The sequence below is a fragment of the Leopardus geoffroyi genome, chromosome C1 (assembly GCF_018350155.1).
Source record: "Leopardus geoffroyi isolate Oge1 chromosome C1, O.geoffroyi_Oge1_pat1.0, whole genome shotgun sequence".
Taxonomy (NCBI): Eukaryota; Metazoa; Chordata; class Mammalia; order Carnivora; family Felidae; genus Leopardus; species Leopardus geoffroyi.
The window spans coordinates 84,355,481-84,380,933 of record NC_059328.1 but is presented as its reverse complement, the minus strand read 5'-3'; the positions used below and the strand labels follow the sequence as shown (position 1 = coordinate 84,380,933).

Here is a 25,453-nt window from a genome sequence, read left to right as displayed (position 1 = left end):
ATAACCTGAGATTCCCAGATGTTATCTTATGGCATGATCTGCAAGAACCCAAATAGATGTGAAATAATTACATTTGCTCTCTTAGAGAATGCTTTTAGGGCATGGTTGAATGTTAATACAATTTGATTATAAATGAAATTTAAACTTTTGAGATCCTAAATTGCAATGATTGAATGTAAAACTTCAATGTTATGAAAATTTCAAGCTGTTTTAGCCAGATTGCTTTCTTTGTGATTTGGTGCTTTGTGTTAAGGAAGATCACCTTGTATGTTAGACTAGATAAGCCAAATAATATAGACCTGGTATTTTTAAGTGAGAAATTCTTAAGACATATGGTGACAGCATCTGGGATCATATCCATACCATTTCAGATGCTTTTATATTTGTTCTGAATACTTGGTCTTAATCTCAAAATGCTGAAGACATATGGACTTACCAGCTGGGCCACCATCAATTGAGACTCTAACATTGTTCACTTTAACAATATATATTTTAAAAAGATAGCATTGCTATTTTTCAACTCCATTTTTTTCCTCCATTATTGCTGCCTCTTTCTAATTCAACAGATTTCCAGGAACACTGGAAGGATAGCAGAAGAATAGTAAGCTAACTTCTCTTCTATCTAGGTTAATCTAGATGTAGTTACAGAATTGTTGTATACTGTTTATACCCTGAAATAAATTAATAGCATGTGTCAATTATATAATGATGCATACATTATATTACATATATAATTCATATACATATAAAGTACAGAAACATAAAATATTTACTCTAATAATATTAAATAAATGTTAAATATAATAATAATAAATATTACTGTATATATACATTGTATGTATATAATTTCATTTTGGATAATAGACCAAGAAAGCACTTCTGTTCTGATTATTCTAGATTGAATTGTGTCCCTCTAAAATTAACTTCCTGAGGTACTAATCCCGAGTATCTCAGAATGTAACCTTATTTGAAAATAGAGTAGTTGCAGATATAATTAGGTAAGATGAGGTCATATGGGAGGAGAGTAGGCCTCCAATCTGACAGGATTCGTGTCCTTATAGAAAGGGGAAATTTGGACACAAATACACACAAAGAGAACAATACCATGTGAAGATGAAGGCAGAAACTGGGGTGATGCTTCTCCATGCCAGCGAATTCCAAGGCTGTCGCCAAATTGGCAGAAGCTGGGCAGGAGTCATGGAACAAACTCTCACTCACAGCCGTTAGAAAGAACCAAGTCTGTTGACATCTTGATTCTGATTTCTAGACCCTGGAATTGTGAGACAATAAATTTCTCTTATTTATGCCACCCAGTTGGTAGTCTACAGCCCTAAAAAACTAATATACCCTATTTACTGCCTGCGGTTTTCTGCAGTAGTGGACAAGGCAGACAGAAAGTCTTGAATCTTTGCTTTTCCATTGCCAGTTCTATGATTTAGGCCATGTTATATAAACTACTAACCTCTGTATCAGTCAGGTTATACTAAATTTTACTACACAAATAGTCAACTCCCAAATCTCAGCCCCAAGTAATTACTGTTTGTTTCTGGTTCATACATGCCCACTGAAGGGTCACTTGGGCTCTGATCTATTTAATGACCAACCTAAAGCAAGACCCAGGCTGGCAGAGGAGATTTTATTTGGAACATATGTATTCACTCTGGCAGAGGGGAAAGAAACCAATGGTGAGTGTGCCTGGCTTTTCAACAGTCTATCCCCAAAAGACACACATCACTTCTACTCACTTTTCATTGGCAAAAGCAAATCAACCATTGTTTGAATATGAGAGAGTGGAGCAGTACTCAGAAAGAAGAAACAGCACCAAATATCTGTAAACAGTCCCAATGGCCATGTGTCAGGGTTGATAGGATCATAAACTAAGATTAACTAATTAAATCCTTCATGTTTTCATTCAACAATGAGTTCTGTATGCCAGGCACTTTTCCAGAGAGCAACACACAAGACAAAAACCCCCACCTTTAACAAGTTCTCATTTTGCTGGAGGAGTTAGTAAAATAAAGAAGAAGGTATATGTGTAATACAATTTCAGATACTTATAAATGTTACGAAGAAAAGTGAAGGAGGGCAAGCTTACTGAGAGACACTGGAGTAAAAAGTTAAGGTCGATATTTTAGGCAATGAGTACAAATTTCCTAGCATGGTCCATAGCAAGTATAGGCACCCAAGAAATGTTTCTTTTCCCCCAGCACCCTAGATCATTGGCATCAACAACAGAAGACTCAAAGTGAATTTTGTGACTATTAAATTATAAAACATAGAAAAGGGATTAAAATGCCCAATTCTGGCAAGGATGCAATGTAACTGATACAAGCATACATTTCTGCTGGCAGTATAAATTCCTTTGGAAAGCAATTTGGCAATGCATTTCATGATCCACTAAATTGCTCATAACCCTGACTCAGTAATTTCATTCCTATGAATCTGTCTCCAAAAGTAATATAATTTAATAATCACAAAGATGATTATTGCAGTGTTATTTGTGATATCAAAAACAACATGAATATGCAGCAATAGGGAAATGGTTAAATGGAGTATGAATTACCAACTATATAGAATATTATGTAGTAATTAAAATGATAATTATGCACATTATGTAGCAATAGGAAAAATGGTTATGATATAATTTTAAAAGGATGCAAATTATACCCTATAATTATGTGATGTAAAAATCATATATGTAAAAAATGCATAAGATTAAAAGAAAACATGGAAAAGTGAAGTCTAGAATGTATAAATTTGTACTAATTAAAAAATGTACTTCATTCATTTTGCTACCTTTATCAAATGTTTAACAAGTACTTCTAAAGTATTGTTTAAATAACAGATTCAAAATTATAATTAAAAAAGCCATGGAGAACAATGATTCCCCATTCATTGGATTTGATCTTGACTGAAATTTTAATATCTATGCACTCTAATCTAATAATTGGAAACATTGTCACAACTTAAGGAAGGGGATTATTCTGCTAACATCCAATGAGTAGAGGCTAGGGATATGGCTTAACATCTTACAACATACAGAACAGCTACAGAACAGCTCGCATAACAGAGGATTAGCTGTCATTAATACCCAGGTTAAGAAAATCTGGAACAGGCAGTGGGAAGAATACAAACTTGACTGTTAAGAAACCCAACTTTTAATTTTATTTTCACTACTCAAATGTTGACCTTGAGGCTAGCCACGTAAATTCTGTCCCTCAATTTACTTATTAGCAAAATGAAAGTAAATATTTATCCTACCTCATGGGACAGTTCTGAGAGTACAATGAGAGACACAATGTGATAGTGCTTTAAGAAGTTGAAGTGTACCATGTAAATTCTATCATTATATGTTTCAAAAATCTCTTTGATTACAAAAAATAAAGGTAGAAACAATTATTCAGTGGCTTATGAATAACTGCTTTTGACATTTTTAATTTGTCATGTTTCCCCAGAGAATACTAATGAAAACCATAACAAAATACTGCCACTTTACCAATACTCTTCAAATAAAATAACCTAGCTTCCTTAATCAATTGTCTGTCCCCATCCAATGTCTTGAATTTCTTCATTGTCATTGGGTTCTTGACTTTAGCTACAAACATGCCCAGGATCCTTGGTGGATGATCGAAACTCCACTTCAGGTTACCACTTCCATTCTACCATTTACTACTTGTTCCAACCAATTTCTCACCTCCCTTACACTCCACTACCAACTGGTATATATATAACCCATGCGTTTCTTCATTGCAACTGCTCCGCTCCACCTCAACCTCTCTTATGGATTTCTGGTAGCTAAAGAGAATGCCTAGAAGAAATGACACCCCAGTAGGTAGAAAATTCACCCTCATGGAGACAGAGTATAACTCCACACTCCTTAAGTGGCGACTAAGCCAAATGACTTTCATCCAAAGAAGACAGTATGGAAAAAGTGGAAAAAGAGTGACTTTACAGTTAAGAAAATTGACAAATATTACCTCAGCCTGGTGATCAAAATTAACAGTCCTAAATCATTTTATGGTATTTACCTTTGATTTGATGTGACGAAAATGGCACTTTACCTCTGTGGTCTTCCAAAATCCATTAACCTACACTAACCATGAGAAAAATATCAACGGATGTCCATCGAGAGACATTCTACAAAATGCTTAATGAGTATTCCTCAAAGCCATCAAGATATCAAAAACAAAATAAGTGTGGAAAACAGTCAAAGCCAAGAGGAGTCTAAGGAGTAGGACAAGTAAATGCAATATGGTATTCTGGATGAGATCTGGAACAGAACAAGGACATTACGTAAGAATGTAAGAAAATCAAAATAAAGTATGGACTTCAGTTAAGAATGCGTTACTATTGGTTCGTTAAGTGTGAAAATGTGCCATACTAACGAAAGATGTTAATTAATTGGGGGCACCTGGGTGGCTTGGCTGGATGAGCGTTGGACTTTGGCTCAGGTCATGATCTCATGGTTCATGAGTTCCAGCCCTGCATCGTGGCTCGGAGCCTGGAGCCAGCTTCTGTGTCTGCCTCTCTCTCTGTCCCTTTTCCTGTTCTCTCTCTCTCTCTCAAAAATAAACATTAAAAAATTAATAAAAATAATAAAAATAAAATTAAAAATATATAATAGGGGAAATTGGGTGTGGGCATATGGGAACTTTCTTGTACCATCTTCATAGCTTTTCTGTAAGCCTAGGTATTCTGAAATGAAGTTTAAACTTAAAAATAATGTTTTGTTTTGTTTTGTTTTAAATTGTTCTCAGAGATTAGTCAGTGTATCTTCTTTGCTGAACTAACTAAAAGTCATAGACAGAAGATGAAATCCACATTCCTTACTATTTAGACTTGGACTTCATGTATTGCCTATTACTAGTTATTCAAATTATTTTTTTAATGTTTATTTTTGAGAGAGAGAGAGAGAGAGAGCACGAGTTGGGGAGGGGCACAGAGAGAGGAGACACAGAATCTGAAGCAGGCTCCAGGCTCCAAGCTGTCAGCACAGAGCCCGACTTGGGGCTTGAACTCATGAACCCTGAGATCATGACCTGAGATGAAGTCAGACACCAGCCAGGCACCCCAAGTTATTCATATTATGAATAATGTTCACTTGGCAGCCTTTCTATGTATATTAGTCTACATATCAATTAAGAACTAGAGATATTTGATTTCTTTAACAAGAGGAAAAGCTTCATGCTTCTTTAAAGGAACAGAGTTTACTGGGTGGGCTGCAACAAGGTGGATCTGACTGAAGTATGGGGGCTAAGGGAGCAGACGTAATGGCTAGTGCTTGTCCAAGATAGAATGCCATTCTGATAGGTAATAATACAGTAACCCCTCAAAAGCAGGGAAATAGAAAATAAGGGGTAATCTAATATGTTAGTCTGTCTCAGAAGAGTCCAATAGAACAGGATTCAAGAGTAATTGTTATGGTAGATATGAACAGGCAGTTGCCAATGAGTAAATCTACCATCAGGGCAATGGTTCAGAAACCACTGAGCTAGGTGGGATATTGTGTGTGCCTCTGACATCCTTCTCCTTGGATGTGAATAGGCATGAAAACATGAGCATCAAGACAAGAATTTGATTACCAGTGGAAATATAAGATTAGGATCAGACAACGGAATGAAGCAGAAACCCAGGTTTATTTAACAAACACAGAGCACTTGCGTGTCAGGCTATTCTAAAGCACTTCAAAAGTATTAATTCACTATATCTTTATAAAATAAGATAGCTTTTCATTACCATTTTATTCTCAATGTCTGGGATGGAACATGGATCATAATAGGCCATTAGTAAATGTGTTTTGTAAGGAAGAAAAGAAAGGAAAGGAGAGGAAGAGAGGAAAAGAGAGTTAAGAGGGAAGGGAGGGAGGAGAACAAGGGAAAGATGGAAAGGGAGGTAGAGGAAGGGAGGGAAAGAGAGAAGGAAGAAGGAGCAGATCACTGCCCCTAAAAGTCTGGGTTGAATATCTGAAATATCTCTTGTCCAAATCAAGACTGGTTGTAGGGAATTAAATTTAGCAGAGAATAGAGCACGTGGGGGGATTGAGAAGGTTATGGTATCTTTGAGGAGGGGATGGAGAAAACAATAATAACAAAATGGCTAACATTTATTGATCACTGTGTGCCAGCATTGTGCATGGATTGCCCCTACAAATCACTTTTATTATTAATATTATTATCACCCATGTTATAAGGAAAGTAACACATTTCATACCTTACTCTAGGTAACACTGGTACTAAGGTTCAATACTGAAACTCAAACCCTAGCTTTATTCTCTGCTCTTACCACTGTGTAAAATCTAGGCTAGGCACAGGCAGATCCTGACAAAGTAGACCAAAGAGTGGGTTCATTTTTGAAGCAATCGTGTTGCCTGTTTTAGGCAATCAGGTCCACTTGTAAGTGTAAGAAGCATGTTTTATGGAGTCAATACAGTCAGCATTTGTGAAAATGAGTCAGGAGGGTGTACAGGGACATGGTGTGCAGAAGGGAGGTGTTGGAGGGTGGAGAGGATAGGACAAAAGGCCTTGGCATTTACATCATATAAATCAATATCTGCTTTAAAATCTTGCTGATGACTGTGAAAGGCAGAAGGTACTAAACAAACTCTGTGATGTAAGTCAGATATATACAACAGCAAGTAAAATAGCCTATTTTACGAGTCCCTTTATATGGCAGGAATTTTGAGAACAATTCAAACACAATGCACACTTGTACACAATTATTCTCTAGTCCAAAAAAAAATGAGTTTTGTCCTCAAGCAATACCTTGACCTGGGGGGGGGTGCATTTTAATAGTAAAATATTAACTGATCCAAAATTAAAGAGCTCAAAATGTTAGATAGTATAAGGTCCCCTTTAACCCAGAACCAAAAATGTAGGCATTTTATTCAGAGCATTCCATCTTTAATAGTCTCAAGATGCATTAATGGGGACAGAATCATGAAGCTCTGGAGATGGCCTGTGCCCTGACTTCTTGTATCCTTGTCCTTGAACTTCAGCTCTTCTCCAATCTTTGTTTCAGCCCCAGAGCCGGGTTGTTAGCCTCACTCTTTTGAACTTGGTGTGGAAATTGTGCTATCTCAGAATCTGGTCTCAGACCAGATTAGTCAAATCCAGCCCAATGTCTTAGTACCAGTGTTGTTCAGTGAAGGCTGTGAAGCAGTATCCAGGCTGTGCAGGCAGGAAAGAATCCAGTGATCGATCAGCAATGTAGACCAGGATGCTGAGGGGAGGACTGGAGAACTATACGCTCTATCTGGCCTCCATGTCCCCTCGAGCCTTCTTTTTCTAGCACAGCCTAGCAAGGACCTATTTGTGTGATTCTCATACACGTACACTGAAAACAATGGATGAGTTCACCAACCCTCTGCCAGCCCTGGAAACCTGCTCTTCTGCACATAGACTGGGAGTTCTCCTTACATCTGTAGGGTGAACCCAGGCCCCTTCTGCCCTGAGCTACCAATTCTCACTTCCATTTGCTTTTGTCAGTGAGATAAGCCTACTCCAAGATCTGCCAAGTGTCCTGGGACATCGGCCTGAAAACTTGCCTATCTCTTGCTATTCTTGCCCTAAACAAATAGGTCAGGATAATACCCTTAAAGGTAGCATTATGATAAATCCCTCTTGGTCCAAGTTGCCAAACTTTATCTCCCACCATCTATAGCCTCCCCCAACCCAGACTTTGCCAATCCATCACCAAATGCATTTTCACTGAACCAGGATGCAGCTTCAGAAGCAAGCTTAACTTGGCAACCCAGAGTGGATAGGGAGGGGACCATGTTCTCAGGGCTAGGAATCCGCTGAATCTCTCCTCCCCATTACCAGAGGAGCAAGAATCTCAGCAGTGTGATTTACTCTGATGACATTACGTCAACTATGGGAGGGGAAAATTTAATTCTAGAGACAGACGTAGAAAGCCAGTATATCCTGAGCCATAGCCAGGACTGATCGGACAAAATTGCCCAGAAGACTAAAATTCAAGTTTCTTTCCAAGTCTCCCTTTTAGTTTCTTCACAACCCAGGCTGCCTAGAGTCCCTCACCAGGTCCTCCCTGGCATTTTTTGTTTCTTCTAACAACATGCTCCACTTCAAACCTTAATAAATAATTGTGTCATTCCTTCAAAAGTAAGCTCTTAGCCTGAGCTCATTTTAGGTACTTGAGAAATGCTGGTTGGCTGTCTGATTGGGGGGTGGGGGCTGGGAGGGCCAAGAAAAAAATGCCCATTAGATACAAGGGGTTCCTCCCAGTAGGTAATGAATTAGAATCTTGTGAGGTTTTGTATAGAAATACAGGGCAGATTGCGACTGCTTGGATAAACCTTACATGTAACAGGGGTATGAAATAGTTAAATAGCAAGTCCCAGCTAGGTGGCACTGTGTTTTAAGTAAATAATTTTTAATGCAACTACAATAAGCTTGCTGGGAAGTTTGCTACACGGATAATGGCTTCCAAATAGTAAGGAGCAATTATTCAAGCTATAGTGCCTCATTAAAACAAATACTGCTTTATGGGCATAAGGTCACCAGATTTAGGAAACTAAAATACAGATGCCCATCTGGCTTTGAATGTCAGACAGACAATGTATAAATTTTAGTATAAGTATGCCCTATGTCATATTTGGGACATATTTACAGAAAAAAAATTTATTGTTTGTCTGAAAATCAAAGTTAACTGTGCAACTTGTATTTTATCTGGCAATTCTATAGGGGCATCTCTTGTATATCTGGCATAGCATTAGTATTAAACACATATTTTCCTGTCTCTTACACCCGTATTCAGATATCCAGCCCTTTACTATGCAATTCCCAAGTTTCCCTGCAAATCTCCAGGGTGCATATCATATGTGCTAAAAGTTAGTTACTCTATCACACTATATAAAAAGACAGTTGTCTTCTCTCTCACTCTCTCTCTTTCTCTCTCTCTCTTTCTCTCTCTCTCTCTCTGTCTTTTTCATTGTTTTCCTCTTTTGCCAGGATGGTCTGGCCACAACATCAAGGCAGTAATGTTGATACCTCACTCCGGTCAGCTGCCACATCATCTCCTGGGTACCATGCTGTTCCTTAGGGGGCTCTGGCATCAACAGGTATCAGCTGAGTGACACCAGGGGCTACAGTGACCTCTGCTGAGGAGTGCCACATCCACCAGGAACCATCTCATCCACCTGACTTCGCAGCCTCTCGGGAGTGTCGTCTCCTGCCAGCTGTGTTGCTACTTAAGTCAAAGCATTGAAGGGGTTCCTGGGTGGCTCAGTCAGTTAAGCATCTGACTTTGGTTCAGATCATGATCTCATAGTCCATGAGTTCAAGCCCTGTGTCAGGCTCTGTGCTGACAGCTCAGAGCCTGGAGCCTGCTTCAGATTCGGTGTCCCCCTCTCTTTCTGTGTCCCCCTCCCCTGTTTGTGCTCTGTCTCTATCTTTCAAAAATGAATAAACATTTTTTAAAAAAGCATTTAAGCCAGCTGTGTTCTCTGCAGAAATACACAGAAAGACTCTCCAAACCTCTTAGATCTGCATTTTCTCAAACATTTGGCTTGTGTTCCCATATCTTGAAGAGTTGGAAGTTGAAAGTAAATAGCACTTTAAACTTTTTGCTTCCAGTTCACCCCGTCCTATTGCCCACCACCAACATAATTCCACATAATTCACAGTAGTCAGATATGAATTCGATATGGGACTGAATTTGGCTTACTCCCACTCTGTGTTCAGAAATCTCTCCTCTGGAATGCCTGGGTGGCTCAGTTGGTTAAGTATCTGACTCTTAACTTTGGCTCAGGACATGATCCCAGGGTCGTGGGATCGAGCCCTGTGTTGGGCTCAGTGCTGGGCGTGGCACCTGTTTGAGATTCTCTCTCCTTCTCTCTCTGGGGAAAAAAAAGAGAAACCTCTCTCCTCTCATATACAAGGAGGCATTTGTTACTGGGTGAAGCATGTGTACTTATTCCTTCCGCCCAAATGAATTTTCTCCCAGGAAGCTCCACAATCACACAGAAATGGCCCCTAGGGGTGAATATTTAATCCTTGATTATATTTATTCCTAATACAACCAAGTGAGAGAGCTATTATGTCCCTCATCTTACAATAAGAAATCTGAGATCAGAAATATACCTCAGTCATAATCACTTGCTGCTGTCTGCTTTCACTCTGCTTTTAGAACATATCAAGGTCCTTCTTGCCTTTATATTTGCTGTTTTCATTGTCCAGAAAATAACAAACTCCAGGCTGACTCCTTAACATTCAATTTTAGTCAAGTGTCACCCTCCCAGGAGGCCTTCTCTGACCTGCCTCTCTACAGCAACTTCTCAGCCATTACTCACTCTCCCTCCCTACCACCCTCTGATGCTTCATAGCTCTTACCAATTTGCAGTATCATTTATTTGTTTATTTTTATAATGTATCTGTTATTTGTCTTCCCAACTAAAATTTAAGCTTCAAGAAAGAAAGAACCTCGAACCTACTTTATCCCCAGAAGCTAAATAAATATTTGGTGACATAATAAATCTAAACCTCAAGCTCTAGATGGTACCTCACAATTAAATCTGGGAATAATTATAAAATTCCATTCTTCTTAGCTACTAAGAAGATATTTTATAAATATGTAAATACACACATTTGCAAATTTTATAGAGGATATTATAAAGATCAAACAATCTGGTGATATCGTTCAATGTTGAAGAGAAAGAAAAGGAAAATGGCAAATGTGGCTTTCTTTGGCCCCAAATAAAATGTGATCACTTGATAATTTTGCCTTAGATAGGTCCTCATGATAAAATCTACTTAATCTAAGGCAATTGAGAGCCTCTTTTCTACATAACAGTCTTCATACTGAAGACATCTCTGGAAATCTGTCATTGTACTTTTCAAAATAAATAATCCCAAGTCCTTTAGCCTTCTCTTAGGGGTCCTATTGCTTTTCCTTTATTAGATCCAGATATGAAATACTCTGGCACTTGTGACTTTATTTGCAACTTAAATCAAGTACTGCAAACTCAAATGCCTACAAGGCTAGGAAGATAATAAAAATGAATGATCCTTTGGTCTTTGTGTCAATATATTTACATTGTATAAATGAGGGGTGGATGCCTAGATACAGGGCTGGTGGCTGCAATGTGCAGTTCCTGTCAGTTATTGCCATTGACCTTGAGTCGCTGGATCTTCCAATATTTCAAGAGAAGCCAGAAATCCAGATTTTTATGAGAAAACTTCTAAACCACTTTAGGCTATATACGAATGTTTGTGTATCCAATTCCAGCAGTTGTTTGTGACTCTAAGATAATGATTGTCTAGTTGTTTTTCTCAAGACACATGCAGCCTTTGGCTCTCTGAGACCTTTAACTATCTATGTTAGGACACATTATTCTACCAGACTGTGGGGGAAGCAACATGTCACATGGCATCCTCGATTAATAATGATTACCGTCCTTTTTCCGAGTTCATGTAAATGCCTGAGGCAGTCCTGGCAATTGACAATACTGAATAATATTAGAATAACCTTGCTTTTCTTCTGAGTTACATATTCACTTTTCTATATTGGGTTTTTTTTTTGTGTTTATTCTTTATTACAGACCTCCCTGCTTTCTTTTTAGTTTATTGGCATTTGAGCCACCAGTATACCCCAGTCATATCATCAGATAATGATTCTCAATAACCTAATGTATGAAGTGTATTTTTTTTCCTTCAGCATTCTTCCTTAACTAGTATTCTAATGCATTATTTTAATTTGGCCCATTCACTGTACTTGAACAGCATACTATATATTCAATAACTGAACTATAGATTATATGTTAAAATTGTCTCATAAATCCAGCTCTTCCCCTTTACCAAATCAATTTTAGTTAGTTTCATTCCTTTTTACCCATTTCAGTAGGCTTCCAATTATTTCTTTACTTTAAGTTTCATGCCCATTTTGCCATTAACAATGTTGCCCAAATAAATATTCTAAGACTGTGGTTTTACCATAATCAGATAAATGTTCATATCTAATTATCTATCTTTTAATAGTCTCCCCAACAATCTAATATTTAGTCCCAAATCTTCAAAGACCACTTGTTTTCATCCCTCTCTGACTTTGCCAGACCCTTGTACCTTTCCGACTCTGGTCAAACATCTATTGATATCATGCAGAAACACTTGAATATAATATATAATGAGGGTCAGAATGGTGTCTGTGGTCAGGTAACCAAGGAAAAGAAACTAGCCTATAGAAGAACTAAGGGTAACTCTATGCTATAACCAACTTAGCTACTCAGGCCTCTGGCCATATACTCGGCTGGAGACCAACCCACACATTAAGCTTGTGAAAAATGCCCTTAGCCATGCACTCAGGTGAGAAAGAGAAAGAAAAAGGTAGAGAGAAAATAAAATTCACTACCCTATAGACCAAAAAAAAGGAGAAAAAGCAAAACAAAACAAGTCTACCACTTCATTCAAAGAGTATACCTTCAAGGAGAGCATAAGAGTAGATATGAATCTGATGTTTCTTCACGCGGCATCCGTCTCCCCTCCCAGTGAAAGCACTAAGTGTGACCCAGAGCTTAAAGATACAAATTTTCTTACAACCACCAACTTTTTCATCTGGTGCTCAAAGAAGTTGACTCTGGGGCTTTCTGAAAGGTGGTATGTGAATCTCCATTCCAAGGAGCACTCAATGAAAATTTGAAGAATATACAGTTGATGTCTTGCATGCCAACTTTAGAACTTACCTTCTATACCTGTACATACCCCAACACTACCACCACCACCAACACTTAAAATGTGGTTTCACTAAATTCATTATTCACAATTTCTGCAACACATTTTTCTAAGACGGAAAGTATGCCATTTAAAAACTTTTTCCTTAGGGAAGAAATTAAAACTCTATTGAAAATATTTAAAAATAACAAAATCATGATTCAGTTCATGATCGAGGAGCTAGTATTAGATTTACCCTCATGTATTAGAAAACTATGCAACGGGAGAAGAGCAAACTGATTTCAAATATTGAAACATGGACAGTATAAGGCTGTGACCCTGGAAAGAAGGAAAGCGCATGAAGTCAATTTCCCATTCATGCTGGCTTGTTGTCGGGAGAGATTTCCAAATCATTTCTGAGAAAACTGAAGAAGCAAAGAATTGCTATCTGGCTGGAGGGAGTAAAAACTAAGTGGGTAAAAGAAATGGTTATTAGGCTTTGGGGATTCTAAGGCATCTGTAATTGTTAGGGCAGGCTCTGGAGAGATGAAACCACTGAGAGGAAGCCTGAGAAATTAGCATAGAGATTCCCCTCTAGTCGTTGGCCAGACTCTAAGCTGTGCTTGTGCAGGGCATGAGTCTGTGAGGATAAGCAAAGAACAGCTGCTGGGGGACTGAGAGGTGAACAGAGATTTCAGAGCTGCGGAGTGCGGGGGAAACATTGGCATTCCTATCCCAGCCAGATGGAGATATGCTGATGAACAACTTGAGCATTCAGTTGAGAACTCAGAAAGCCTATGCCTTAGGATTTAGGACCGCAGCCTAAGATCCTTATTCTTGCAACGTGCTAGGACTAACAGCGAATGAGAGCAAAGGGATCTGCCACGAATTTAACTTTATTTCAGGACAAAACCCCCTCTTCACAGGAAAATGACATCACCTAGAAGCTCTACCAGATATGCAAAAAGCAAGATGACCTGTGAGACCCATTTCAACAGAAAGTTGGTCAATAAAAGATTCATAAATGATTCAAATGTTGAAATTAGCAGTGAAGGAATCGGAAGAGCTGTTATAAATATGGCAAAATTTTTAGTAGAAAATATGGGCAAAATGTATGAACAGATAGAGAGTTTCAGCAAAAAGTTGAAACTCTAGAAGAGGACTGACTGGAAATTTTAGAATTGAAAAGAAAGTCTCTCCAAAACAAAGGATTTATTGAAATTTTTAATGGACTTGAGAAAGCAGAAATTTTCATAATCCCAAAGTCAGTGATTTCAATCTATACAAGCTATCTAGTATGACCCAGAGAGGAAATATAAAAGAACGAAAAATGCAGGCCAAAGTTTCCATACATGTGGACTAATTTTAGACAGTTTAACATACATGCAACTACAGTCCAAATGGAGTTGAGACAGAATATGGAGCAAAACAGAAAATATTTGAAAAGATAATGGCCAAAAATTATCTAAATGTGATTAAAAATATCAATCCACAAATTCAAGAAGTACAGCAAATTCCAGGAGAATGAATAAATATAAAAACCACACTGGAGCACATCAGAGTGAAACTTAAGCATATCAAAGACAAAGAAGAAAATCTTAAAACCAGCAAGGGACATAAAACATATAATATTCATGAGTACACCAATAAATATGATGCTCTCTTCTCATCAGAAAGAAATGGAAGCCAAAAGAAAATGGAATGACGTCTTTATTGACATATTCAAGGACTTAGAATCATATATCCAGCAAAAATATGTATCCAAAAATGAAAGCAAAATAAAGATGTTTCAGATAAACAGGTGCTTAATGCCTTCGACATTAGCAAAGTCACACCACACAAATAAAAAGGAAGTTCTTGGGTTAAAGAGAAATGTTCCTAGATAAAGTCTGGACCTATACGAAGTAATGAAGATCACCGAAGGTGGTAAATATGAGAGCAAATATAAAAGGTTAAATTAAATTTTTTTTTCCAAAAGAACATGTAACAGATGCAAAGAGCAAGATAGTAAGTTTGAACCCAACCATATCCATAATTACAATAACTCTAGGTAGACTCAACCACTCTATTTAAAAGACTTGCCAGGGGGGCTTGGGTGGCTCAGTTGGTTAAGCACCGGACTGATCTCTGCTCAGGTCATGATCTCACAGTTTGTGAGATCGAGAGTCACATCGGGCTCTGCACTGACCACAGGAAGTCTTCTTGGGATTCTCTCTCTCTCTTTCTGTCCCTCTTTCCCTCTCTGCTCTCTCTCTCTCAAAATAAATAAGTAAACTTAAAAAAACATTTTTTAAAGACTTGCAAGGTTGGAAACAAGATTCAACTAAATGCTGTTCATAAGGGATCTATTTTAGGTATAAGGACACAGATATGATGAAACAAAGAAAATTATGTGGTATGGTTCAAAGTCAATGTGTATTAACATAGATAAAGAGGGAGAATTCCTAATGATAAAAGTGTCAATTTATTAGGAAGATACAATAATCTTAAATATATTTAAGTGAATAGCACAGTTTCAAAATACCTGAAAACATGAGGAAAAAAGGAAAAGAAAAAAATAGGCAAGTCTACAATCCCACGTAGAGATTTTCACATTTTTCTCCCAGTAATTAAAACATAAATCAGACAAGAAATTCAGTAAGGATACAAAAGATTGGAAGAACACTACTAACACTTGATCTAATTGACATTTACAGTGCACTATGCCCAACAACTGCATAAAATATATTACTTTCAAATGTAGACGGGAAATTCATCAAAACAGATCATATGCTGGGCTATAAAAATGAGCCTTAATAGGTTTAAAAGACAGAGAATGTTCCTTAAAAACAATGGGATTTAAACTAGAAATCAATTTGGAAAAGTAGAAATCTCCTAATATACAAAAATTAATTACTACACTTCCAAATAAGCTACGGCTCAAGGAATTAATTTGGAAATTATGAAATATTTTGAATTCATCTGACTGCTGTTTAAGAATAGACAAAGGGGCTGGGACGCCTGGGTGGCTTATTTGGTTAGGTATCTGACTTTGGCTCAGGTCATGAACTCACCATTCCTGAGTTTGAGCCTCATGTCGGGCTCTGTGCTGACACCTCAGAGCCTATAGCCTGCTTCACATTCTGCATCTCCCTCTCTCTCTTTCCCTCTTCCCCACTCTCACTCTGTCTCTGTCTCTCTCAGAAATAAATAAACATTTAAAAAAAGTTAAAAAAAATAGACAAAGGGGAGAAGGCAAGGCCAGAAACAAGGAGAGCAGTTAGATGGTTATTACATACATCCACATGGCATGATGTGGGTGGTAACAAGGTGTGAGAATTGGTCAGGTTCTGAATATGTTTGAAGATATAGACAATAGAATTTGTGACAAATAAAGTATATAAAGTATGCATGTATTCATACATATTTAGTATTAATATATTAATATTAGTATGATTAGTATTTAGTATTAAGTAAATAAAGGTAAATATGAAAAGAAAGAGAGAAGTCAAGAATTAATGTGAGATTTTTGCCTGAGTATGCAAAAAGATGGAACTGCCATTAAGTGAAATGGGGAAGATGGGAAGAGAAACAAGTTTGGAGAGCAAATAGTGTAAGCTGAGTTTTGATCACAGATACTCACTTTAGATGCCTATTATCCATTTTAGAAATGTCCACTAGACAGCTGGATATATGACTCTGCTATTCAAGGGAAAGGTTGCAATTAGGATATATATTTTAGAAACATATAAAATAATTTATATCTGAAATAAATTCTACACTATATGCTTGCATGCTGAGATCACTAGTAGAGTTAAGACTTATCCCTGAAGCACCCTAACATTAAGCGTCCAGATAGATGAGAAAGAATCATCAAAAACCTCCAAGAGATGGCCAATGGCATGGCAGGAAAACCAAGGATTTGATGTTCTGGAAGTCAAATGAAAGTGTTTCAAGGAGGAGAGATGACCGAATTTGTTAACTTCTAGTTGTAGGTCAAGTAAGATGACAACTGTGAATTGATCTTTGATTTAGAATGTGTAAGTCAGCTGGTGACCTGGAAAAGATTAGCAGAAGGGGAACGTTGTGGGTGAAAGCCTGACTACTGACTTCAAGAGAAAATGGACACAGAGTAAAATATGGACTTAGAGTAACACAGAGTATTTAGAAGTGAAGTGGCAAGAACTGGGAAATTCTCTTCTAATCGCTTCATCAGGAAGACAAGGAAAGTGTTGGCGATTAGGAGTGTGAGGAGAGGAGAGGAAGTATAAATTAGTTTATATGGGAGAATGGGAAAATGAGCAGGAAATGTGCTATTATTGTTGAGCAACATTAACAGCCAGTTAAAGTAATTCATTATGAACTTAAGTGAAACCAATCATCACGGTTGCTTGTTTTTCTCTAGACATTTTCATTTGAGCAGGTACAGGGATAAGGCAGAGATTTAGATTTAACGAGGATTGGGACTTTTGCCACTTAAATACAAGAAATATAAAGGTGTATTCAAGGAAATGATTATAATGATTGACAATGGAACCTAAAAAAGAGAGGGACAACATGAAAATAAGTAAAAAGCTGGTAGAATCAGTGAATTTCACTATGGAGGGGATTGAATGAGCATCAGAACAGTAGGAGTAAGCAGAAAGACTAAAAGATGCTGTTTAGAGACCGTAGTGCTTGGCTGAAAAATTATAGAGGGAGTTCATGATTGGTGCTGTCAGTGGGAATGAGAGTCTGTGGTGGTTTAGAGGAAAAAAGTCATTGAATGACAGCAGTTAAAGAAACTGAAATTTTAGGGGCTTGGGAAAATAACCCAAATGAATATTGAAAGCACCCACTGTTATGACAAGGGTGGTGTTGGAGAGCATGACAGCAAGCCAGGAGCTAACATCTTCGAGGAATAAGAGGATGCTGGCTGGCAGATGGGTTGGTAGATGGGTTGCATACGGGTACAATCTGTTGGCTTAGAAAGGAAAGAGAACAGTCTAGAAGGGACATTTAGGAGCAAGAAGGATTCTTGCCTCACCTCTAATACCTGAAGTACCACAAGTTCAGGAGGGAAGACAGATACCCCCAAAGATATCCAACCCCGAAATGATTTCCTCAGCAGAGAATCTGCTTTCAAACTTGTTCTTAATGACAGAACAGTCCTGGTTTCTACAAATAGCCCTGGAGAAAATGGTTGTCACTAAATCTGCTTTTCTGGCTGTTGAAGTGTCTGCTCCGTCTTGACACTTCCTTTGGTGCCATAAAAAAAAGTGTTACTGCTGCATCTCTGGTAGTCTCAACCAACCCTCAATCCACTCACAACTTTGAAGATCTCACACCTTTTGACAAAATTAGTTTCCATGGGATGAGACAGAGGTTCTCTCTTGTCTTTTGCAGAGGAAGGATAAGCCAAGAGATGATGGGCTAGTTTAAAGCACACTTGGCTACTGTTAGAGGCAGAAGGTAGGAAAACTATGCTGTCAGGAAACACTAAATATAAAACTGAAGTATGCAATTTATCAATACTCTGGAACACACTAAGTAGGACTATGTGGTGGACCCTGAAAGCAACCAGAAAGTTCTAAAAGGTGAACCCTCCAAGCTGGGAAAATGTCAGAAGACTATATTAAAGAAGAAACACAATCAATGGACAAATGCTCATCTCCCTCATAATTTGGCATGTTTTTCCTTCTTAAGTTGGTTTTTCAGCAGAGGGAAACTCTTCTTAAGGGTTAACTTACTAGACTATTACACTATAGTCAGGAATGAATTCCTAACATCTGATGAATCACCTCCTTATGAGAAGGAGGAGAGAGTCAAGTGAAATGTGGAAGATGTCACAATGAAAGCACAAGATGGGAGCACTGACAAGGCAAGACCTAAGAAGGCAGACCCTAGAGACTGAAAAAACAAACATACAAACGAAGAGAAACGAAAATTGATTCCCCAGGGAAGCCTCCAGAAGAAAAGCAGTTCTGGTGACACCTTGCTTTTATTCTGACCTCCAGATTTGTAGGAGTATACATTTGTGTTGTTTCAAGCCACCAAATTTGGGGCAATTTGTTATAGCAGCAATAGGAAATTGAAACAGTAAACTAATACTCTACCACCAAGAAGTCAAAACAGTGGTTGATTTCACTACTTTCTCTTACAAAAGACTCCCTGAGCCTAGTGGAAAACACGTCAAGCTTCTGTTCTGAATAAACGCACTCCAAAGGTTGTAACCCTTAAAATAAAGATTCAAATGACTTTCATCATTTAATTAGGAAACTTGTTTGACAATGCCAGACCTCCTGCACTTTCACCCGAAATGGAAATGAAAGAGATTCTGTTTCCAGCATGAATTCCATAAGTATTTGTTGGCCATGATACAGAGCAAAATTTACAAAGAGAATTTTTGGCAATAAAGTAAATTGGAGATCTTTGGGTACTTGTTCTTTCCATAAGTTAATTTTATGCAATCTGACCAATGGCATTGATCTGATCTGTTTTCTTTTTCTTTCTCTTTTCTTTCCTTTTTTTTTGGAGTGATAATAACAAACCTAGTACTTTGCCTAGTACTATATAGCCTTTGACAAAATGTTTTGCATACATGTCTCAGATGATCATCACCACGTTCTTAGGAAGTGAGACTTTTATTGTTTTTTATTATTTTATTTTATTCATAAAAAGCCTAAGTTTCAAGCAACATTCACTTCTCAAATGTCATCCAACTATAAATGACAGAGTAGCAACAGAAAATCTCTTATTTAATTATGAACACTGTATATCCACATGCCTCTTCATTTTATACTGTGCTTTTCTGGTGTAAAATTTTTTTAAAAAGCAATGCTGTGTTCTTAGCAAAATAACTGGATAAAATGTTTATTATTCTAACTTTTTCTTCTGATATATATATATATATCAGATATATATATTATAATATATATTATTATAATTATATATATAATTATATATATTATATAATTATATATATAATTATATATATATAACTTTTTCTTCTGATATATATACATATATATTATATATATTATATATATTATATATATATATATATATATATATATATATATATATATATATATTTTCCAGGCACCAGGTCTATAACAGTGAAAAAGATGAAATTCCTATCCTCAAGATGTTCATTATGTAGAAGAGACAACATGGTAGATCGGTATTTGCCCTTACAGTTGGTGGGGGCTATGATAGGGGTAAATACTGGGTCAGAGGAGCAGAGAACAAGGGACACTAATATAGGATTGGGGACATCAGGGAGGACTTCTCAAAAGAGATAATTCAGATATGTCAACTGTAGCTGAGAAAATTAGTCCAGCAAATGGGAGATGGGGGTGGAGAAGATGTTTCAGGAAGAATAAATAAAGCAGGCTGGGAATAGGTTTCCAAGAATGTTTCAATAGGGCAGAACTGCCTTCTCCCCTAACACTGGGTAACACATTTACTATTCAACAGATGCTACCCAGATGCCAATGGGACAGTGTTGAGTCTTACTGGTCTTTCCAGGAGGCCACCTGAGTAGAAAGATTTTGTTTTTCTTTCCTTATTTTTCTTTTCTCAAGAAATCACTAGAACTTTCTGATATCAAATGTTAATTTGTTCACTTCATATCTAAAATGAGTTTCCTGATTCCTTCTAGGAGAACTGCTAAAAACACACTTATCTTTTCAGACTTTTAGCTCTTGTCCATGAGGATACCCTTCCCTGAATCTTGCCAGTTTCCCTGCCCTGGAAAGAACAGATGTGATAAGAACATCTTAAAATGTCATTACTACACCACTTTGCAAATTTCTTAACTCCAGATGTATCAGGCCTAGAATGTATAAAGCATTTTAACAGCTTAGAAATGCAAAATTAATGCAAAGCAATGTTATGTTAAATAACAGTTCATTGGTTTACCATGTTGTATGTTGTATGTAACAAACAGTCCAAATTAATTCACTAAGGGTCATGCTGGGGACTTAAGAAAAGAAAAAAATCAGTTGCTTTTCTAACATGCAAAATTTACCCCTAGGTAGAATAAATTAATTTATTAAATATAGTTGCAGAATTTATTTATTGTGCAGGGTTTGGAAAATGGGAGATAGGTACACTCTTTTAGCTGTTTAAAATATGGGGTTAAGACGTTAAAATAATTTATCAAGAGGAGAGCCTGGGTGGCTCAGTCAGTAAAGTGTCCGACTTTGGCTCAGGTCATGGACTCACAGTTCATGGGTTTGAGCCCTGCATCTGGCTCTGTGCTAACCGTTCAGAGCCTGGAGCCTGCTTTTGATTCTGTCTCTCTCTCTGTCCTTCCCCACTCACACACTGTCTCTCTCTCTCTTTCTCTCTCTCTCTCTCAAAAAAAAATGAATATACATTAAAAAAAAGTTTTAATAATTTATCCAGAAAATTCATAAGGACTCCAGCAGGGTGCAATGCACAGCGGGGTGCAATGCACAGAAGGTGCCAGTGAGGCAACATGACTTTCGAGCAGGACCTTATCTTCTCCATTCATTGCTTACTTTCCCGCCACCTAAAACAGTGCTTGGCACCCAGTAGATGCTTAGTAGTTATATATTCATTAAGGGAACACATGAATACCTGTTATAGTTTGAATTATGTCCCCGCCACCCCAAACCCATGTGTTGAAGTCCTAACCCCAAATAACTCAGAGTGTGACCTTATTTGCTGACAGACTCTTTAGAAAGGTAATCATGCTATAATGAGGTCATAAGAGTAGGCTTTAATCCAGTATGACAGGAATCCTTCTAAAAATGGTAAATTAGGAGAAAGATATGCACACAGGAAGAACAGCATGTATTGATGAAGGCGGAGATCAAGGTGATGTTTCTACAATCCAAGGAATAGCACAAATTGCCAGCCAGCCACCAGAATCTGGGTGAGAGGCATGGAATAGATTATCTCTCACAGGCTTGCTGAGACCTTAATCTCAGATTTAAGCCTCCAGAACTGTGATATAATAGATTTCTGCTGTTTAAGCCACCCGGTTGTCAAGCCCTAACATACTGATATAGTATCTTTCCAGTTATGTCTTGAATATCCAAGTTATCAGCTATCTTTATTTTAATGTTCTATATGACTTGCGTAAGTTCTTCAGTTGTGTTTAGGTCAGCATTTGACTACCTAACTGCTCTGTAAAATAGTAGATCAACCTACTAGCTTTGTATTTCACATATCATAAAACTGTTCACTGTGCAAGTGTTCAGAAAAATGCTTAAGTGTACACAAGCTATAAAATAGTCTCATCTCTTCCATTAAGTATCTTCCACATATGCTTGAAGATTAAATGAGATGAATTTTTGCAACATATATAGATGGCCCAGAGAAAGCCCTCAGGAGACGAAATTTGCAAAGATAATGGCTTAATTTAGTGTAAAAGAAAGATGTGTTAAAATGATACATTATGGGTTTAAACTCTTACTAACCATATGACCTTGAGCAACCTACGCAATCTGTCTGTTCTTGGAGAGGTTATGTTTGTTCATGTTCTCTTGTAATGATTTTGTAATAGGATGTAAAGATGATTGTGTTAATACACGAAAATCTCTTAGCATAGTGATGACCACATAGCAAGAACTCAATAAGAGATAGTTTTGTTGTTACTCATTGAATATAAAAACACTGTGCCAGGGGCGCCTGGGTGGCGCAGTCGGTTGAGCGTCCGACTTCAGCCAGGTCACGATCTCGCGGTCCGTGAGTTCGAGCCCCGCGTCGGGCTCTGGGCTGATGGCTCAGAGCCTGGAGCCTGTTTCCGATTCTGTGTCTCCCTCTCTCTCTGCCCCTCCCCCGTTCATGCTCTGTCTCTCTCTGTCCCCAAATAAATAAATAAACGTTGAAAAAAAAAAATCACATTTAAAAAAAACACTGTGCCAGACACTGCGTAGGAGTTGGAAATATAATAAGTGTCAAAAGTGAACAAGTTTTACTTCTTAGTAAATTCAAAAAAGCGTATGAAACTATTATGGTTAGAAAATGCCGGATCCTGTAACTAATAAACCACCAAATTCCCATGGCTTACCCCAATAGAAGTTTATTACCTACTCAAGCAAAAGTCCAAGGTGGCTGTTCCTGTTTGGCAGGTGTATCTTTCCTTTATGCGGTGATTCAGGGAACTAGACTCCTTCTGCCTGTGGCTCTGGATTCCATTAGGACCCCAGTGTCCTCTGCCTCCAGCCAGCAAAAAAGAAAAGGGAGAGAGCATAAGAGATGTTGGAGAAGCATAACTACTTTTCAAAAACCCAGATCCAAGAGGGACCATCCCACTTCAGCTCATGTGTCATTGATGAAAATCATTTGACCTGGATGGGAAAAGTCTAGAAAATGTAGTCTCTGGCCCAGAAGAACTCCCAGCAACTCATACAATGAAAGTGGGAGATGCAGCTTTGCTGCAACTGTCACAGAGCTATGTCTCTGCACAGTGACAAAATGGAATGATCCCAGGGTGAGGAAGAAGTATAGAATATGGTCTGGGTGTGAAACCAGACATTCTCAAGGCTCCATATTAGAACTCTGGAGTTCTGAGCACTTTTAAACCTACTGTCTGTCATATAATAAACAGTAGAAACTCCTACTTGGTGGTACAGGCAGGAAAGAAAAAAGACTGATGGGGAAATACTGTTAAATCCTACAGGAATTGATTACTATGATAGGACGCCAGAGTGATAGTCTAATGAAAGAATTTAAGCTTAAGGTTGAAGAGTTTTGATGTAGTTTTACTTCCACTCATCCCTGATTGTTTGAGGCTGTACATGAGCTAGAATATAATTACTTGGTGCAATCATTCTTCAGTAAACACAAATGGCTGGAGTGCGTTGGGCCTGATCTTATGAGGTATGATTGCGCTTTCTGCTTTTTGTTATTTTGCTTAATAAAAGACCAGTAAAACAAAAGTAGCATTCAGTAGAAGCACTTAGCTTTTCAGAAGATCTTTTGCCCAAAACTAGCTAGGTCAGCAGCACTACTGCACAATTTTCTGCTGCACAGTAAGAGTTTTTAAATTCCGATGCCGAAAATGCCATACATGGAGATACAACGCATAGAGCAGAGATATGTAAGAAACTTTCCAGGTTGTGAAAGCATTTTCTCAGAACTAATAAACCCAACCAAATGGTTGATGGCTGGTCTCGGGCTGGGGGAAAAAAAGCTACCCAAAGGGAAATGTGCACCGACTAGCATTAATTTATCTGTGAGCCAACTGTTCCATATTAAAGGCAGTCAACAGAAAATGCTTTCCTAGAGGACTTAAATAAGCTTGCATTCAATTTGAAAATAATTCATTGTGTTAATTTCTTATTAAAATTATGTCTTCATAACAGAAGGGCAGAGTTTACTCTTATTTCATGGGTAAATTTTTCAAATTGCATAATTTAACAATGTAGAGTTTTTTCCTCTTTAAATATCCATAATTAGTGATGAAATCACAGTGTAGCATATACTTGCTATGGCTGAAATGTTTCCTCATTTGTATTATTCAAAATGTTATTCTCCATGAGTAGTTATTTTTTTAAAAAGATATTGATAATTTTATCAGCAAATATTAGGGCTGTGGGTCAAATGATACTCAGAGAACACATGAAATTTCTATGTGCTGCCTTTGCTTTACAGAATATTTTCATATTTAATGGTAGGGTCTTCTTAAAATATTCAGTATTGATTGAAGTTCTAAAGTTATTTAAATATTCCATTAAAGTTCATCAAAGAAAAATATGAGCACTATAATTTAGTACAAAAAGGTTGCTACTAATACATGAAAATTGGTGTATCAAAAATAATGATAGTGATGCAGTTGCTTATAGGAGATAATGTTTTAGAAGTTGCATCAAATGGCTAGCTGTTTTATTTGCTAGGTCAAATGAGACGAGTCCAATTTATCTAATGCTGCTGGTCTTTTATATGACTAAAGCCTTGTGTATTTAGGAAGATACAGGTTTGGGCAATAAAGCAGGGGCCTACCTAAATGGACCCAAGCAGTTAGTGAAAGGCCATTTCCATGGCAAGAAAAAGAAGACCTTTTACCAAAAGGGAAAATCTACATGATAGTTTATAAATTACAAGGAAGAATATTTAAGGTCTAAGAATGAATCCTCTGTCCAGTAGTAAAAGGCAAAACAAAATAAATGAAAGAGATTATCACAGTCAGGAGAGCTTTAACCAGTAATTTATCCCAAGAGCTCCAAATATTAAAAATATTTAGTTTCTAGGGACTAGAAACTAAAAGGAATAGAAAGAGGAGTATAATAGTTTCATCGTCATCACAACTTTTTAGTGTTGACTTTCCAAATTGCTTTAGTTTTTATATAAGAGAAGAGCTCAGTGGAAGGGGAACTGGTTACTGATTCTGGGAGACATATAATAGGCGACTTTGGAAAAATCATTTATTAACCCTTGGCCTCTATTACCTGAGAGGTAAAATAGAAGGTTTAAATTCAATGACTCAAATCTGTCTTTTCCTCCAGTATTCTGAGCCTCTTGGCCATTCTAGTGCTGGGGCTCCCAGTTCAGTGACATAAAGAAGAGGCACCTCTTTCAACCTAGGGTTGGTCCAGCAGTCTGAGGTTCCCCAGACACATTTATGGTCCAGAAACACAAAAGAAGAAACACCAGCTTGTGGCAAAATAATCACTGAAGCAGGCACTTTTAAAAAGCATAGAGTGCCCCAAACTCAACTTCAAAGCCAGACAGAACAGCAAGGTGATGTTACTGTAAGTGATCCCCAGTTCCATATATCATTCTGTAGTTTAGCTTCAAGAAAGACTTTTTAGATCACAGCAAGAAAAATTAACCAAATGTTCACAGAAACTATCCAT

The 25,453-nt window shown here is 37.5% G+C and overlaps 1 protein-coding gene across 2 annotated transcripts in view; it reads right to left on the bottom strand.

The window, feature by feature from the left end:
- Window positions 1–25,453, bottom strand: part of SNX7 (sorting nexin 7) — a 306,074-nt gene that overhangs the window by 38,233 nt on the left and 242,388 nt on the right. For both annotated transcript variants that reach the window (XR_006712522.1, XR_006712521.1), the window contains one exon: window positions 22,689–22,814. The gene's annotated coding sequence lies outside the window, so the exon portion shown is untranslated. The remainder of the gene's footprint in view (window positions 1–22,688; window positions 22,815–25,453) is intronic.